This window comes from Lissotriton helveticus, chromosome 12, assembly GCF_964261635.1.
Source record: "Lissotriton helveticus chromosome 12, aLisHel1.1, whole genome shotgun sequence".
Taxonomy (NCBI): Eukaryota; Metazoa; Chordata; class Amphibia; order Caudata; family Salamandridae; genus Lissotriton; species Lissotriton helveticus.
Window position 1 is genome coordinate 657106934 of NC_136073.1, and position 17137 is coordinate 657124070.

General features: G+C 46.4%; 17 non-coding genes across 17 annotated transcripts; all 17 read left to right on the forward strand.

The window, feature by feature from the left end:
- The first annotated feature begins 134 nt into the window (after positions 1 to 134).
- On the forward strand, positions 135 to 249 carry LOC144800722 (U5 spliceosomal RNA). Its single transcript, XR_013604609.1, has one exon. It is a non-coding gene; the product is annotated as a U5 spliceosomal RNA (small nuclear RNA).
- Positions 250 to 1184: 935 nt separating this feature from the next.
- LOC144801023 (U5 spliceosomal RNA) lies at positions 1185 to 1299 on the forward strand. Its single transcript, XR_013604900.1, has one exon. It is a non-coding gene; the product is annotated as a U5 spliceosomal RNA (small nuclear RNA).
- A 933-nt stretch (positions 1300 to 2232) lies between these two features.
- LOC144800508 (U5 spliceosomal RNA) lies at positions 2233 to 2347 on the forward strand. The gene has a single exon (XR_013604404.1). It is a non-coding gene; the product is annotated as a U5 spliceosomal RNA (small nuclear RNA).
- Positions 2348 to 3280: 933 nt separating this feature from the next.
- LOC144800714 (U5 spliceosomal RNA) lies at positions 3281 to 3395 on the forward strand. The gene has a single exon (XR_013604602.1). It is a non-coding gene; the product is annotated as a U5 spliceosomal RNA (small nuclear RNA).
- Positions 3396 to 4329: 934 nt separating this feature from the next.
- Positions 4330 to 4444, forward strand: LOC144801388 (U5 spliceosomal RNA). The gene has a single exon (XR_013605197.1). It is a non-coding gene; the product is annotated as a U5 spliceosomal RNA (small nuclear RNA).
- A 933-nt stretch (positions 4445 to 5377) lies between these two features.
- LOC144800314 (U5 spliceosomal RNA) lies at positions 5378 to 5492 on the forward strand. The gene has a single exon (XR_013604225.1). It is a non-coding gene; the product is annotated as a U5 spliceosomal RNA (small nuclear RNA).
- A 935-nt stretch (positions 5493 to 6427) lies between these two features.
- LOC144801024 (U5 spliceosomal RNA) lies at positions 6428 to 6542 on the forward strand. Its single transcript, XR_013604901.1, has one exon. It is a non-coding gene; the product is annotated as a U5 spliceosomal RNA (small nuclear RNA).
- A 933-nt stretch (positions 6543 to 7475) lies between these two features.
- On the forward strand, positions 7476 to 7590 carry LOC144800509 (U5 spliceosomal RNA). Its single transcript, XR_013604405.1, has one exon. It is a non-coding gene; the product is annotated as a U5 spliceosomal RNA (small nuclear RNA).
- Positions 7591 to 8523: 933 nt separating this feature from the next.
- LOC144800919 (U5 spliceosomal RNA) lies at positions 8524 to 8638 on the forward strand. The gene has a single exon (XR_013604798.1). It is a non-coding gene; the product is annotated as a U5 spliceosomal RNA (small nuclear RNA).
- Positions 8639 to 9573: 935 nt separating this feature from the next.
- LOC144800921 (U5 spliceosomal RNA) lies at positions 9574 to 9688 on the forward strand. Its single transcript, XR_013604800.1, has one exon. It is a non-coding gene; the product is annotated as a U5 spliceosomal RNA (small nuclear RNA).
- A 933-nt stretch (positions 9689 to 10621) lies between these two features.
- Positions 10622 to 10735, forward strand: LOC144800928 (U5 spliceosomal RNA). Its single transcript, XR_013604807.1, has one exon. It is a non-coding gene; the product is annotated as a U5 spliceosomal RNA (small nuclear RNA).
- A 933-nt stretch (positions 10736 to 11668) lies between these two features.
- LOC144801389 (U5 spliceosomal RNA) lies at positions 11669 to 11783 on the forward strand. The gene has a single exon (XR_013605198.1). It is a non-coding gene; the product is annotated as a U5 spliceosomal RNA (small nuclear RNA).
- A 935-nt stretch (positions 11784 to 12718) lies between these two features.
- LOC144800692 (U5 spliceosomal RNA) lies at positions 12719 to 12834 on the forward strand. The gene has a single exon (XR_013604580.1). It is a non-coding gene; the product is annotated as a U5 spliceosomal RNA (small nuclear RNA).
- Positions 12835 to 13768: 934 nt separating this feature from the next.
- LOC144800848 (U5 spliceosomal RNA) lies at positions 13769 to 13883 on the forward strand. The gene has a single exon (XR_013604731.1). It is a non-coding gene; the product is annotated as a U5 spliceosomal RNA (small nuclear RNA).
- Positions 13884 to 14816: 933 nt separating this feature from the next.
- LOC144800927 (U5 spliceosomal RNA) lies at positions 14817 to 14932 on the forward strand. Its single transcript, XR_013604806.1, has one exon. It is a non-coding gene; the product is annotated as a U5 spliceosomal RNA (small nuclear RNA).
- Positions 14933 to 15865: 933 nt separating this feature from the next.
- Positions 15866 to 15980, forward strand: LOC144800879 (U5 spliceosomal RNA). The gene has a single exon (XR_013604760.1). It is a non-coding gene; the product is annotated as a U5 spliceosomal RNA (small nuclear RNA).
- A 933-nt stretch (positions 15981 to 16913) lies between these two features.
- LOC144800876 (U5 spliceosomal RNA) lies at positions 16914 to 17028 on the forward strand. Its single transcript, XR_013604757.1, has one exon. It is a non-coding gene; the product is annotated as a U5 spliceosomal RNA (small nuclear RNA).
- Positions 17029 to 17137: the final 109 nt, after the last annotated feature.

Genomic DNA, 17137 nt, shown 5'->3' on the forward strand with positions numbered 1-17137 from the left:
TTGGGCCTGCTTCCCTCACCGGCCTGGTTCTTGTCCTCTTTCTTAGAGCCTGAAAATACCTCTCAGGTCCTCACCATCGCAATGACGGGGTCTTTGATGTGGTGCCACTTACCCCCAGAGAGCCATATTCTAACTTACTCTGGTTTCTCTTCAAAACGAAAAAATCTTTTGCCTTTTACTAAAGATTTCCGTGGAGAGGAACATTTACAAGTTTATTCAATTTTTTTAAGCCTTACCACAGGTGAGGCTGTTTATCGTGTGTTTAAAAGAAAAGCATTAGAAATTGGTGAATATATCTGCGAGTTGTCTGCTGCTGTTTTTTGGGGACATGAGCTTAGGTGTTTTATTCCTGAACTCTCTGCTTGCTCATTTGCATCGACAGAGTGCAGGAGAGGTGCATCATGGGAAAGAGCTTGTGCAGTGCATGAGATTGCTTTTCGTGACTATCTTGGAATTTCACGATAGCAGGCAGTATGTTTTCTCCTCTCTTAATATTCCTGCTGTCAGAGGCCAGACGTCACCCTCCTTTTTCAAGGTGGCACCTAGACTCACGCTGTGCTTTTCATAGGGCTTGCCCGTTATTTGTGCACGTTAGAGGTGCCCCATAGAGATTGGCCAATCCTGAGTCGGTGCCCTGAGAGGGTGGCCAATCCTGAGTCAGATTCCTCTCAGGTACACTTGAAGCGGCACGCCAGTCCTTTTTCATGTGCCTCTAGCCTAGACAGATATATACTTCTATATTCAGGTTTAATGAAAGTATGTGCGAAAAAGGGACTTAAAGTGCATGGCTATGTGCCGAGCACAGTGGTGGCTCACAGCCTAACGATTGGAAGGATGGTGTGGAAAGCGTAAAATCGCTGGGGGACAAAAGTCTTACAGTGCCACTTCACCTAAAGCCTGATGCACGCTTCCCGTTCCCCTTGCCCAGCAGCCGCAATGCCTCCTAATGAGCTGAGGTGTGTACAGAAAGGAATTTGCATATTCCCAGACAGACGCATGGGAACTGTCCACCTTTTTGATTTTCTGTGCTTTGAGCAGAGACTCTGAAATTTGGGCCTGCTTCCCTCACCGGCCTGGTCCTTGTCCTCTTTCTTAGATTTTGAAAATACCTCTCAGGTCCTCACCCTCGCAATGACGGGGTCTTTGATGTGGTGCCACTTACCCCCAGAGAGCAATATTCTATCTTACTCTGGTGTCTCTTTAAAACTAAAAAATCTTTCGTCTTTTACTAAAGATTTCCGTGGAGAGGAACATTTACGAGTTTATTCAATTTTTTTAAGCCTTACCACAGGTGAGGCTGTTTATCGTGTGTTTAAAAGAAAAGCATTAGAAATTGGGGAATATCTGCGAGTTGTCTGCTGCTGTTTTTTGGGGACATGAGCTTAGGTGTTTTATTCCTGAACTCTCTGCTTGCTCATTTGCATAGACAGAGTGCAGGAGAGGTGCATCATGGGAAAGAGCTTGTACAGTGCATGAGATTGCTTTTCGTGACTATCTTGGTATTTCGCGATAGCAGGCAGTATGTTTTCTCCTCTCTTAATATTCCTGCTGTCAGAGGCCAGACGTCGCCCTCCTTTTTCAAGGTGGCACCTAGACTTACGCTGTGCTTTTCATAGGGCTTGCCCATTATTTGTGCCCGTTAGAGGTGCCCCATAGAGGTTGGCCAATCCTGAGTCGGTGCCCTGAGAGGGTGGCCAATCCTGAGTCAGATTCCTCTCAGGTACACTTGAAGCGGCACGCCATTCCCGTTTCATGTGCCTCTAGCCTAGACAGATATATACTTCTATATTCAGGTTTAATGAAAGTACGTGCGAAAAATGGACTTAAAGTGCATGGCTATGTGCAGAGCACAGTGGTGGCTCACAGCCTAACGATTGGAAGGATGGTGTGGAAAGCGTAAAATCGCTGGGGGACAAAAGTCCTACAGTGCCACTTCACCTAAAGCCTGATGCACGCTTCCCGTTCCCCTTGCCCAGCATCCGCAACGCCTCCTAATGAGCTGAGGTGTGTACAGAAAAGAATTTGCATATTCCCAGACAGACGCATGGGAACTGTCCACCTTTTTGATTTTCTGTGCTTTGAGCAGAGACTCTGAAATTTGGGCCTGCTTCCCTCACCTGCCTGGTTCTTGTCCTCTTTCTTAGAGCCTGAAAATACCTCTCAGGTCCTCACCATCGCAATGACGGGGTCTTTGATGTGGTGCCACTTACCCCCAGAGAGCCATATTCTAACTTACTCTGGTTTCTCTTCAAAATGAAAAAATCTTTCGCCTTTTACTAAAGATTTCCGTGGAGAGGAACATTTTCGAGTTTATTCAATTTTTTTAAGCCTTACCACAGGTGAGGCTGTTTATCGTGTGTTTAAAAGAAAAGCATTAGAAATTGGGGAATATCTGCGAGTTGTTTGCTGCTGTTTTTTGGGGACATGAGCTTAGGTGTTTTATTCCTGAACTCTCTGCTTGCTCATTTGCATAGACAGAGTGCAGGAGAGGTGCATCATGGGAAAGAGCTTGTGCAGTGCATGAGATTGCTTTTCGTGACTATCTTGGAATTTCACGATAGCAGGCAGTATGTTTTCTCCTCTCTTAATATTCCTGCTGTCAGAGGCCAGACGTCACCCTCCTTTTTCAAGGTGGCACCTAGACTCACGCTGTGCTTTTCATAGGGCTTGCCCATTATTTGTGCCCGTTAGAGGTGCCCCATAGAGGTTGGCCAATCCTGAGTCGGTGCCCTGAGAGGGTGGCCAATCCTGAGTCAGATTCCTCTCAGGTACACTTGAAGCGGCACGCCAGTCCTGTTTCATGTGCCTCTAGCCTAGACAGATATATACTTCTATATTCAGGTTTAATGAAAGTACGTGCGAAAAAGGGACTTAAAGTGCATGGCTATGTGCAGAGCACAGTGGTGGCTCACAGCCTATCGATTGGAAGGATGGTGTGGAAAGCGTAAAATCGCTGGGGGACAAAAGTCCTACAGTGTCACTTCACCTAAAGCCTGATGCACGCTTCCCGTTCCCCTTGCCCAGCAGCCGCAACGCCTCCTAATGAGCTGAGGTGTGTACAGAAAAGAATTTGCATATTCCCAGACAGACGCATGGGAACTGTCCACCTTTTTGATTTTCTGTGCTTTGAGCAGAGACTCTGAAAATTGGGCCTGCTTCCCTCACTGGCCTGGTTCTTGTCCTCTTTCTTAGAGCCTAAAAATACCTCTCAGGTCCTCACCCTCGCAATGACGGGGTCTTTGATGTGGTGCCACTTACCCCCAGAGAGCCATATTCTAACTTACTCTGGTTTCTCTTCAAAACGAAAAAATCTTTCGCCTTTTACTAAAGATTTCCGTGGAGAGGAACATTTACAAGTTTATTCAATTTTTTTAAGCCTTACCACAGGTGAGGCTGTTTATCGTGTGTTTAAAAGAAAAGCATTAGAAATTGGTGAATATATCTGCGAGTTGTCTGCTGCTGTTTTTTGGGGACATGAGCTTAGGTGTTTTATTCCTGAACTCTCTGCTTGCTCATTTGCATAGACAGAGTGCAGGAGAGGTGCATCATGGGAAAGAGCTTGTACAGTGCATGAGATTGCTTTTCGTGACTATCTTGGTATTTCGCGATAGCAGGCAGTATGTTTTCTCCTTTCTTAATATTCCTGCTGTCAGAGGCCAGACGTCGCCCTCCTTTTTCAAGGTGGCACCTAGACTTACGCTGTGCTTTTCATAGGGCTTGCCCATTATTTGTGCCCGTTAGAGGTGCCCCATAGAGGTTGGCCAATCCTGAGTCGGTGCCCTGAGAGGGTGGCCAATCCTGAGTCAGATTCCTCTCAGGTACACTTGAAGCGGCACGCCAGTCCCGTTTCATGTGCCTCTAGCCTAGACAGATATATACTTCTATATTCAGGTTTAATGAAAGTACGTGCGAAAAAGGGACTTAAAGTGCATGGCTATGTGCAGAGCACAGTGGTGGCTCACAGCCTATCGATTGGAAGGATGGTGTGGAAAGCGTAAAATCGCTGGGGGACAAAAGTCCTACAGTGTCACTTCACCTAAAGCCTGATGCACGCTTCCCGTTCACCTTGCCCAGCAGCCGCAACGCCTCCTAATGAGCTGAGGTGTGTACAGAAAAGAATTTGCATATTCCCAGACAGACGCATGGGAACTGTCCACCTTTTTGATTTTCTGTGCTTTGAGCAGAGACTCTGAAATTTGGGCCTGCTTCCCTCACCGGCCTGGTTCTTGTCCTCTTTCTTAGATTTTGAAAATACCTCTCAGGTCCTCACCATCGCAATGACGGGGTCTTTGATGTGGTGCCACTTACCCCAGAGGGCCATATTCTAACTTACTCTGGTTTCTCTTCAAAACGAAAAAATCTTTCGCCTTTTACTAAAGATTTCCGTGGAGAGGAACATTTACGAGTTTATTCAATTTTTTTAAGCCTTACCACAGGTGAGGCTGTTTATCGTGTGTTTAAAAGAAAAGCATTAGAAATTGGGGAATATCTGCGAGTTGTCTGCTGCTGTTTTTTGGGGACATGAGCTTAGGTGTTTTATTCCTGAACTCTCTGCTTGCTCATTTGCATAGACAGAGTGCAGGAGAGGTGCATCATGGGAAAGAGCTTGTGCAGTGCATGAGATTGCTTTTCGTGACTATCTTGGAATTTCACGATAGCAGGCAGTATGTTTTCTCCTCTCTTAATATTCCTGCTGTCAGAGGCCAGACGTCACCCTCCTTTTTCAAGGTGGCACCTAGACTCACGCTGTGCTTTTCATAGGGCTTGCCCATTATTTGTGCCCGTTAGAGGTGCCCCATAGAGGTTGGCCAATCCTGAGTCGGTGCCCTGAGAGGGTGGCCAATCCTGAGTCAGATTCCTCTCAGGTACACTTGAAGCGGCACGCCAGTCCTGTTTCATGTGCCTCTAGCCTAGACAGATATATACTTCTATATTCAGGTTTAATGAAAGTACGTGCGAAAAAGGGACTTAAAGTGCATGGCTATGTGTAGAGCACATTGGTGGGTCACAGCCTATCGATTGGAAGGATGGTGTGGAAAGCGTAAAATCGCTGGGGGACAAAAGTCCTACAGTGCCACTTCACCTAAAGCCTGATGCACGCTTCCCGTTCCCCTTGCCCAGCATCCGCAACGCCTCCTAATGAGCTGAGGTGTGTACAGAAAAGAATTTGCATATTCCCAGACAGACGCATGGGAACTGTCCACCTTTTTGATTTTCTGTGCTTTGAGCAGAGACTCTGAAATTTGGGCCTGCTTCCCTCACCGGCCTGGTTCTTGTCCTCTTTCTTAGAGCCTGAAAATACCTCTCAGGTCCTCACCATCGCAATGACGGGGTCTTTGATGTGGTGCCACTTACCCCCAGAGAGCCATATTCTAACTTACTCTGGTTTCTCTTCAAAACGAAAAAATCTTTTGCCTTTTACTAAAGATTTCCGTGGAGAGGAACATTTACGAGTTTATTCAATTTTTTTAAGCCTTACCACAGGTGAGGCTGTTTATCGTGTGTTTAAAAGAAAAGCATTAGAAATTGGTGAATATATCTGCGAGTTGTCTGCTGCTGTTTTTTGGGGACATGAGCTTAGGTGTTTTATTCCTGAACACTCTGCTTGCTCATTTGCATCGACAGAGTGCAGGAGAGGTGCATCATGGGAAAGAGCTTGTGCAGTGCATGAGATTGCTTTTCGTGACTATCTTGGAATTTCACGATAGCAGGCAGTATGTTTTCTCCTCTCTTAATATTCCTGCTGTCAGAGGCCAGACGTCACCCTCCTTTTTCAAGGTGGCACCTAGACTCACGCTGTGCTTTTCATAGGGCTTGCCCGTTATTTGTGCACGTTAGAGGTGCCCCATAGAGATTGGCCAATCCTGAGTCGGTGCCCTGAGAGGGTGGCCAATCCTGAGTCAGATTCCTCTCAGGTACACTTGAAGCGGCACGCCAGTCCTTTTTCATGTGCCTCTAGCCTAGACAGATATATACTTCTATATTCAGGTTTAATGAAAGTATGTGCGAAAAAGGGACTTAAAGTGCATGGCTATGTGCCGAGCACAGTGGTGGCTCACAGCCTAACGATTGGAAGGATGGTGTGGAAAGCGTAAAATCGCTGGGGGACAAAAGTCCTACAGTGCCACTTCACCTAAAGCCTGATGCACGCTTCCCGTTCCCCTTGCCCAGCAGCCGCAATGCCTCCTAATGAGCTGAGGTGTGTACAGAAAGGAATTTGCATATTCCCAGACAGACGCATGGGAACTGTCCACCTTTTTGATTTTCTGTGCTTTGAGCAGAGACTCTGAAATTTGGGCCTGCTTCCCTCACCGGCCTGGTCCTTGTCCTCTTTCTTAGATTTTGAAAATACCTCTCAGGTCCTCACCCTCGCAATGACGGGGTCTTTGATGTGGTGCCACTTACCCCCAGAGAGCAATATTCTATCTTACTCTGGTGTCTCTTTAAAACTAAAAAATCTTTCGTCTTTTACTAAAGATTTCCGTGGAGAGGAACATTTACGAGTTTATTCAATTTTTTTAAGCCTTACCACAGGTGAGGCTGTTTATCGTGTGTTTAAAAGAAAAGCATTAGAAATTGGGGAATATCTGCGAGTTGTCTGCTGCTGTTTTTTGGGGACATGAGCTTAGGTGTTTTATTCCTGAACTCTCTGCTTGCTCATTTGCATAGACAGAGTGCAGGAGAGGTGCATCATGGGAAAGAGCTTGTACAGTGCATGAGATTGCTTTTCGTGACTATCTTGGTATTTCGCGATAGCAGGCAGTATGTTTTCTCCTCTCTTAATATTCCTGCTGTCAGAGGCCAGACGTCGCCCTCCTTTTTCAAGGTGGCACCTAGACTTACGCTGTGCTTTTCATAGGGCTTGCCCATTATTTGTGCCCGTTAGAGGTGCCCCATAGAGGTTGGCCAATCCTGAGTCGGTGCCCTGAGAGGGTGGCCAATCCTGAGTCAGATTCCTCTCAGGTACACTTGAAGCGGCACGCCAGTCCCGTTTCATGTGCCTCTAGCCTAGACAGATATATACTTCTATATTCAGGTTTAATGAAAGTACGTGCGAAAAATGGACTTAAAGTGCATGGCTATGTGCAGAGCACAGTGGTGGCTCACAGCCTAACGATTGGAAGGATGGTGTGGAAAGCGTAAAATCGCTGGGGGACAAAAGTCCTACAGTGCCACTTCACCTAAAGCCTGATGCACGCTTCCCGTTCCCCTTGCCCAGCATCCGCAACGCCTCCTAATGAGCTGAGGTGTGTACAGAAAAGAATTTGCATATTCCCAGACAGACGCATGGGAACTGTCCACCTTTTTGATTTTCTGTGCTTTGAGCAGAGACTCTGAAATTTGGGCCTGCTTCCCTCACCTGCCTGGTTCTTGTCCTCTTTCTTAGAGCCTGAAAATACCTCTCAGGTCCTCACCATCGCAATGACGGGGTCTTTGATGTGGTGCCACTTACCCCCAGAGAGCCATATTCTAACTTACTCTGGTTTCTCTTCAAAATGAAAAAATCTTTCGCCTTTTACTAAAGATTTCCGTGGAGAGGAACATTTTCGAGTTTATTCAATTTTTTTAAGCCTTACCACAGGTGAGGCTGTTTATCGTGTGTTTAAAAGAAAAGCATTAGAAATTGGGGAATATCTGCGAGTTGTTTGCTGCTGTTTTTTGGGGACATGAGCTTAGGTGTTTTATTCCTGAACTCTCTGCTTGCTCATTTGCATAGACAGAGTGCAGGAGAGGTGCATCATGGGAAAGAGCTTGTGCAGTGCATGAGATTGCTTTTCGTGACTATCTTGGAATTTCACGATAGCAGGCAGTATGTTTTCTCCTCTCTTAATATTCCTGCTGTCAGAGGCCAGACGTCACCCTCCTTTTTCAAGGTGGCACCTAGACTCACGCTGTGCTTTTCATAGGGCTTGCCCATTATTTGTGCCCGTTAGAGGTGCCCCATAGAGGTTGGCCAATCCTGAGTCGGTGCCCTGAGAGGGTGGCCAATCCTGAGTCAGATTCCTCTCAGGTACACTTGAAGCGGCACGCCAGTCCTGTTTCATGTGCCTCTAGCCTAGACAGATATATACTTCTATATTCAGGTTTAATGAAAGTACGTGCGAAAAAGGGACTTAAAGTGCATGGCTATGTGCAGAGCACAGTGGTGGCTCACAGCCTATCGATTGGAAGGATGGTGTGGAAAGCGTAAAATCGCTGGGGGACAAAAGTCCTACAGTGTCACTTCACCTAAAGCCTGATGCACGCTTCCCGTTCCCCTTGCCCAGCAGCCGCAACGCCTCCTAATGAGCTGAGGTGTGTACAGAAAAGAATTTGCATATTCCCAGACAGACGCATGGGAACTGTCCACCTTTTTGTTTTTTTGTGCTTTGAGCAGAGACTCTGAAAATTGGGCCTGCTTCCCTCACTGGCCTGGTTCTTGTCCTCTTTCTTAGAGCCTAAAAATACCTCTCAGGTCCTCACCCTCGCAATGACGGGGTCTTTGATGTGGTGCCACTTACCCCCAGAGAGCCATATTCTAACTTACTCTGGTTTCTCTTCAAAACTAAAAAATCTTTCGCCTTTTACTAAAGATTTCCGTGGAGAGGAACATTTACAAGTTTATTCAATTTTTTTAAGCCTTACCACAGGTGAGGCTGTTTATCGTGTGTTTAAAAGAAAAGCATTAGAAATTGGTGAATATATCTGCGAGTTGTCTGCTGCTGTTTTTTGGGGACATGAGCTTAGGTGTTTTATTCCTGAACTCTCTGCTTGCTCATTTGCATAGACAGAGTGCAGGAGAGGTGCATCATGGGAAAGAGCTTGTACAGTGCATGAGATTGCTTTTCGTGACTATCTTGGTATTTCGCGATAGCAGGCAGTATGTTTTCTCCTCTCTTAATATTCCTGCTGTCAGAGGCCAGACGTCGCCCTCCTTTTTCAAGGTGGCACCTAGACTTACGCTGTGCTTTTCATAGGGCTTGCCCATTATTTGTGCCCGTTAGAGGTGCCCCATAGAGGTTGGCCAATCCTGAGTCGGTGCCCTGAGAGGGTGGCCAATCCTGAGTCAGATTCCTCTCAGGTACACTTGAAGCGGCACGCCAGTCCCGTTTCATGTGCCTCTAGCCTAGACAGATATATACTTCTATATTCAGGTTTAATGAAAGTACGTGCGAAAAAGGGACTTAAAGTGCATGGCTATGTGCAGAGCACAGTGGTGGCTCACAGCCTATCGATTGGAAGGATGGTGTGGAAAGCGTAAAATCGCTGGGGGACAAAAGTCCTACAGTGTCACTTCACCTAAAGCCTGATGCACGCTTCCCGTTCACCTTGCCCAGCAGCCGCAACGCCTCCTAATGAGCTGAGGTGTGTACAGAAAAGAATTTGCATATTCCCAGACAGACGCATGGGAACTGTCCACCTTTTTGATTTTCTGTGCTTTGAGCAGAGACTCTGAAATTTGGGCCTGCTTCCCTCACCGGCCTGGTTCTTGTCCTCTTTCTTAGAGCCTGAAAATACCTTTCAGGTCCTCACCATCGCAATGACGGGGTCTTTGATGTGGTGCCACTTACCCCCAGAGAGCCATATTCTAACTTACTCTGGTTTCTCTTCAAAACTAAAAAATCTTTCGCCTTTTACTAAAGATTTCCGTGGAGAGGAACATTTACAAGTTTATTCAATTTTTTTAAGCCTTACCACAGGTGAGGCTGTTTATCGTGTGTTTAAAAGAAAAGCATTAGAAATTGGGGAATATCTGCCAGTTGTCTGCTGCTGTTTTTTGGGGACATGAGCTTAGGTGTTTTATTCCTGAACTCTCTGCTTGCTCATTTGCATAGACAGAGTGCAGGAGAGGTGCATCATGGGAAAGAGCTTGTACAGTGCATGAGATTGCTTTTCGTGACTATCTTGGAATTTCACGATAGCAGGCAGTATGTTTTCTCCTCTCTTAATATTCCTGCTGTCAGAGGCCAGACGTCGCCCTCCTTTTTCAAGGTGGCACCTAGACTCACGCTGTGCTTTTCATAGGGCTTGCCCATTATTTGTGCCCGTTAGAGGTGCCCCATAGAGGTTGGCCAATCCTGAGTCGGTGCCCTGAGAGGGTGGCCAATCCTGAGTCAGATTCCTCTCAGGTACACTTGAAGCGGCACGCCAGTCCTGTTTCATGTGCCTCTAGCCTAGACAGATATATACTTCTATATTCAGGTTTAATGAAAGTATGTGCGAAAAAGGGACTTAAAGTGCATGGCTATGTGCAGAGCACAGTGGTGGCTCACAGCCTATCGATTGGAAGGATGGTGTGGAAAGCGTAAAATCGCTGGGGGACAAAAGTCCTACAGTGTCACTTCACCTAAAGCCTGATGCACGCTTCCCGTTCCCCTTGCCCAGCAGCCGCAACGCCTCCTAATGAGCTGAGGTGTGTACAGAAAAGAATTTGCATATTCCCAGACAGACGCATGGGAACTGTCCACCTTTTTGATTTTCTGTGCTTTGAGCAGAGACTCTGAAAATTGGGCCTGCTTCCCTCACTGGCCTGGTTCTTGTCCTCTTTCTTAGAGCCTAAAAATACCTCTCAGGTCCTCACCCTCGCAATGACGGGGTCTTTGATGTGGTGCCACTTACCCCCAGAGAGCCATATTCTAACTTACTCTGGTTTCTCTTCAAAACTAAAAAATCTTTCGCCTTTTACTAAAGATTTCCGTGGAGAGGAACATTTACGAGTTTATTCAATTTTTTAAGCTTTACCACAGGTGAGGCTGTTAATTGTGTGTTTAAAAGAAAAGCATTAGAAATTGGGAAATATCTGCCAGTTGTCTGCTGCTGTTTTTTGGGGACATGAGCTTAGGTGTTTTATTCCTGAACTCTCTGCTTGCTCATTTGCATAGACAGAGTGCAGGAGAGGTGCATCATGGGAAAGAGCTTGTACAGTGCATGAGATTGCTTTTCGTGACTATCTTGGAATTTCACGATAGCAGGCAGTATGTTTTCTCCTCTCTTAATATTCCTGCTGTCAGAGGCCAGACGTCGCCCTCCTTTTTCAAGGTGGCACCTAGACTCACGCTGTGCTTTTCATAGGGCTTGCCCATTATTTGTGCCCGTTAGAGGTGCCCCATAGAGGTTGGCCAATCCTGAGTCGGTGCACTGAGAGGGTGGCCAATCATGAGTCAGATTCCTCTCAGGTACACTTGAAGCGGCACGCCAGTCCTGTTTCATGTGCCTCTAGCCTAGACAGATATATACTTCTATATTCAGGTTTAATGAAAGTACGTGCGAAAAAGGGACTTAAAGTGCATGGCTATGTGCAGAGCACAGTGGTGGCTCACAGCCTATCGATTGGAAGGATGGTGTGGAAAGCGTAAAATCGCTGGGGGACAAAAGTCCTACAGTGTCACTTCACCTAAAGCCTGATGCACGCTTCCCGTTCCCCTTGCCCAGCAGCCGCAACGCCTCCTAATGAGCTGAGGTGTGTACAGAAAAGAATTTGCATATTTCCAGACAGACGCATGGGAACTGTCCACCTTTTTGATTTTCTGTGCTTTGAGCAGAGACTCTGAAAATTGGGCCTGCTTCCCTCACTGGCCTGGTTCTTGTCCTCTTTCTTAGAGCCTAAAAATACCTCTCAGGTCCTCACCCTCGCAATGACGGGGTCTTTGATGTGGTGCCACTTACCCCCAGAGAGCCATATTCTAACTTACTCTGGTTTCTCTTCAAAACGAAAAAATCTTTCGCCTTTTACTAAAGATTTCCGTGGAGAGGAACATTTACGAGTTTATTCAATTTTTTTAAGCCTTACCACAGGTGAGGCTGTTTATCGTGTGTTTAAAAGAAAAGCATTAGAAATTGGTGAATATATCTGCGAGTTGTCTGTTGCTGTTTTTTGGGGACATGAGCTTAGGTGTTTTATTCCTGAACTCTCTGCTTGCTCATTTGCATCGACAGAGTGCAGGAGAGGTGCATCATGGGAAAGAGCTTGTGCAGTGCATGAGATTGCTTTTCGTGACTATCTTGGAATTTCACGATAGCAGGCAGTATGTTTTCTCCTCTCTTAATATTCCTGCTGTCAGAGGCCAGACGTCACCCTCCTTTTTCAAGGTGGCACCTAGACTCACGCTGTGCTTTTCATAGGGCTTGCCCGTTATTTGTGCATGTTAGAGGTGCCCCATAGAGGTTGGCCAATCCTGAGTCGGTGCCCTGAGAGGGTGGCCAATCCTGAGTCAGATTCCTCTCAGGTACACTTGAAGCGGCACGCCAGTCCTGTTTCATGTGCCTCTAGCCTAGACAGATATATACTTCTATATTCAGGTTTAATGAAAGTACGTGCGAAAAAGGGACTTAAAGTGCATGGCTATGTGCAGAGCACAGTGGTGGCTCACAGCCTAACGATTGGAAGGATGGTGTGGAAAGCGTAAAATCGCTGGGGGACAAAAGTCCTACAGTGCCACTTCACCTAAAGCCTGATGCACGCTTCCCGTTCCCCTTGCCCAGCAGCCGCAACGCCTCCTAATGAGCTGAGGTGTGTACAGAAAAGAATTTGCATATTCCCAGACAGACGCATGGGAACTGTCCACCTTTTTGATTTTGTGTGCTTTGAGCAGAGACTCTGAAATTTGGGCCTGCTTCCCTCACCGGCCTGGTTCTTGTCCTCTTTCTTAGATTTTGAAAATACCTCTCAGGTCCTCACCCTCGCAATGACGGGGTCTTTGATGTGGTGCCACTTACCCCCAGAGAGCCATATTCTAACTTACTCTGGTTTTCTCTTCAAAACGAAAAAATCTTTCGCCTTTTACTAAAGATTTCCGTGGAGAGGAACATTTACGAGTTTATTCAATTTTTTTAAGCCTTACCACCGGTGAGGCTGTTTATCTTGTGTTTAAAAGAAAAGCATTAGAAATTGGTGAATATATCTGCGAGTTGTCTGCTGCTGTTTTTTGGGGACATGAGCTTAGGTGTTTTATTCCTGAACTCTCTGCTTGCTCATTTGCATAGACAGAGTGCATCAGAGGTGCATCATGGGAAAGAGCTTGTGCAGTGCATGAGATTGCTTTTCGTGACTATCTTGAAATTTCACGATAGCAGGCAGTATGTTTTCTCCGCTCTTAATATTCCTGCTGTCAGAGGCCAGACGTCACCCTCCTTTTTCAAGGTGGCACCTAGACTCACGCTGTGCTTTTCATAGGGCTTGCCCATTATTTGTGCCCGTTAGAGGTGCCCCATAGAGGTTGGCCAATCCTGAGTCGGTGCCCTGAGAGGGTGGCTTTCCTGAGTCAGACTCCTCTCAGGTACACTTGAAGCGGCACGCCAGTCCTGTTTCATGTGCCTCTAGCCTAGACAGATATATACTTCTATATTCAGGTTTAATGAAAGTACGTGCGAAAAAGGGACTTAAAGTGCATGGCTATGTGCAGAGCACAGTGGTGGCTCACAGCCTATCGATTGGAAGGATGGTGTGGAAAGCGTAAAATCGCTGGGGGACAAAAGTCCTACAGTGTCACTTCACCTAAAGCCTGATGCACGCTTCCCGTTCCCCTTGCCCAGCATCCGCAACGCCTCCTAATGAGCTGAGGTGTGTACAGAAAAGAATTTGCATATTCCCAGACAGACGCATGGGAACTGTCCACCTTTTTGATTTTCTGTGCTTTGAGCAGAGACTCTGAAATTTGGGCCTGCTTCCCTCACCGGCCTGGTTCTTGTCCTCTTTCTTAGAGCCTGAAAATACCTCTCAGGTCCTCACCATCGCAATGACGGGGTCTTTGATGTGGTGCCACTTACCCCCAGAGAGCCATATTCTAACTTACTCTGGTTTTTCTTCAAAACTAAAAAATCTTTCGCCTTTTACTAAAGATTTCCGTGGAGAGGAACATTTACGAGTTTATTCAATTTTTTTAAGCCTTACCACAGGTGAGGCTGTTTATCGTGTGTTTAAAAGAAAAGCATTAGAAATTGGGGAATATCTGCCAGTTGTCTGCTGCTGTTTTTTGGGGACATGAGCTTAGGTGTTTTATTCCTGAACTCTCTGCTTGCTCATTTGCATAGACAGAGTGCAGGAGAGGTGCATCATGGGAAAGAGCTTGTACAGTGCATGAGATTGCTTTTCGTGACTATCTTGGAATTTCACGATAGCAGGCAGTACGTTTTCTCCTCTCTTAATATTCCTGCTGTCAGAGGCCAGACGTCGCCCTCCTTTTTCAAGGTGGCACCTAGACTCACGCTGTGCTTTTCATAGGGCTTGCCCATTATTTGTGCCCGTTAGAGGTGCCCCATAGAGGTTGGCCAATCCTGAGTCGGTGCCCTGAGAGGGTGGCCAATCCTGAGTCAGATTCCTCTCAGGTACACTTGAAGCGGCACGCCAGTCCTGTTTCATGTGCCTCTAGCCTAGACAGATATATACTTCTATATTCAGGTTTAATGAAAGTACGTGCGAAAAAGGGACTTAAAGTGCATGGCTATGTGCAGAGCACAGTGGTGGCTCACAGCCTATCGATTGGAAGGATGGTGTGGAAAGCGTAAAATCGCTGGGGGACAAAAGTCCTACAGTGTCACTTCACCTAAAGCCTGATGCACGCTTCCCGTTCCCCTTGCCCAGCAGCCGCAACGCCTCCTAATGAGCTGAGGTGTGTACAGAAAAGAATTTGCATATTCCCAGACAGACGCATGGGAACTGTCCACCTTTTTGATTTTCTGTGCTTTGAGCAGAGACTCTGAAAATTGTGCCTGCTTCCCTCACTGGCCTGGTTCTTGTCCTCTTTCTTAGAGCCTAAAAATACCTCTCAGGTCCTCACCCTCGCAATGACGGGGTCTTTGATGTGGTGCCACTTACCCCCAGAGAGCCATATTCTAACTTACTCTGGTTTCTCTTCAAAACTAAAAAAATCTTTCGCCTTTTACTAAAGATTTCCGTGGAGAGGAACATTTACGAGTTTATTCAATTTTTTTAAGCCTTACCACAGGTGAGGCTGTTTATCGTGTGTTTAAAAGAAAAGCATTAGAAATTGGGGAATATCTGCCAGTTGTCTGCTGCTGTTTTTTGGGGACATGAGCTTAGGTGTTTTATTCCTGAACTCTCTGCTTGCTCATTTGCATAGACAGAGTGCAGGAGAGGTGCATCATGGGAAAGAGCTTGTACAGTGCATGAGATTGTTTTTCGTGACTATCTTGGAATTTCACGATAGCAGGCAGTATGTTTTCTCCTCTCTTAATATTCCTGCTGTCAGAGGCCAGACGTCGCCCTCCTTTTTCAAGGTGGCACCTAGACTCACGCTGTGCTTTTCATAGGGCTTGCCCATTATTTGTGCCCGTTAGAGGTGCCCCATAGAGGTTGGCCAATCCTGAGTCGGTGCCCTGAGAGGGTGGCCAATCCTGAGTCAGATTCCTCTCAGGTACACTTGAAGCGGCACGCCAGTCCTGTTTCATGTGCCTCTAGCCTAGACAGATATATACTTCTATATTCAGGTTTAATGAAAGTACGTGCGAAAAAGGGACTTAAAGTGCATGGCTATGTGCAGAGCACAGTGGTGGCTCACAGCCTAACGATTGGAAGGATGGTGTGGAAAGCGTAAAATCGCTGTAGGACAAAAGTCCTACAGTGCCACTTCACCTAAAGCCTGATGCACGCTGCCCGTTCCCCTTGCCCAGCAGCCGCAACGCCTCCTAATGAGCTGAGGTGTGTACAGAAAAGAATTTGCATATTCCCAGACAGACGCATGGGAACTGTCCACCTTTTTGATTTTCTGTGCTTTGAGCAGAGACTCTGAAATTTGGGCCTGCTTCCCTCACCGGCCTGGTTCTTGTCCTCTTTCTTAGATTTTGAAAATACCTCTCAGGTCCTCACCCTCGCAATGACGGGGTCTTTGATGTGGTGCCACTTACCCCCAGAGAGCCATATTCTAACTTACTCTGGTTTTTCTTCAAAACGAAAAAATCTTTCGCCTTTTACTAAAGATTTCCGTGGAGAGGAAGATTTACGAGTTTATTCAATTTTTTTAAGCCTTACCACAGGTGAGGCTGTTTATCGTGTGTTTAAAAGAAAAGCATTAGAAATTGGGGAATATCTGCGAGTTGTTTGCTGCTGTTTTTTGGGGACATGAGCTTAGGTGTTTTATTCCTGAACTCTCTGCTTGCTCATTTGCATAGACAGAGTGCAGGAGAGGTGCATCATGGGAAAGAGCTTGTGCAGTGCATGAGATTGCTTTTCGTGACTATCTTGGAATTTCACGATAGCAGGCAGTATGTTTTCTCCTCTCTTAATATTCCTGCTGTCAGAGGCCAGACGTCACCCTCCTTTTTCAAGGTGGCACCTAGACTCACGCTGTGCTTTTCATAGGGCTTGCCCATTATTTGTGCCCGTTAGAGGTGCCCCATAGAGGTTGGCCAATCCTGAGTCGGTGCCCTGAGAGGGTGGCCAATCCTGAGTCAGATTCCTCTCAGGTACACTTGAAGCGGCACGCCAGTCCTTTTTCATGTGCCTCTAGCCTAGACAGATATATACTTCTATATTCAGGTTTAATGAAAGTATGTGCGAAAAAGGGACTTAAAGTGCATGGCTATGTGCAGAGCACAGTGGTGGCTCACAGCCTAACGATTGGAAGGATGGTGTGGAAAGCGTAAAATCGCTGGGGGACAAAAGTCCTACAGTGCCACTTCACCTAAAGCCTGATGCACGCTTCCCGTTCCCCTTGCCCAGCAGCCGCAATGCCTCCTAATGAGCTGAGGTGTGTACAGAAAGGAATTTGCATATTCCCAGACAGACGCATGGGAACTGTCCACCTTTTTGATTTTCTGTGCTTTGAGCAGAGACTCTGAAATTTGGGCCTGCTTCCCTCACCGGCCTGGTCCTTGTCCTCTTTCTTAGATTTTGAAAATACCTCTCAGGTCCTCACCCTCGCAATGACGGGGTCTTTGATGTGGTGCCACTTACCCCCAGAGAGCCATATTCTATCTTACTCTGGTTTCTCTTCAAAACTAAAAAATCTTTCGCCTTTTACTAAAGATTTCCGTGGAAAGGAACATTTACGAGTTTATTTAATTTTTTTAAGCCTTACCACAGGTGAGGCTGTTTATCGTGTGTTTAAAAGAAAGGCATTAGAAATTGGGGAATATCTGGGAGTTGTCTGCTGCTGTTTTTTGGGGACATGAGCTTAGGTGTTTTATTCCTGAACTCTCT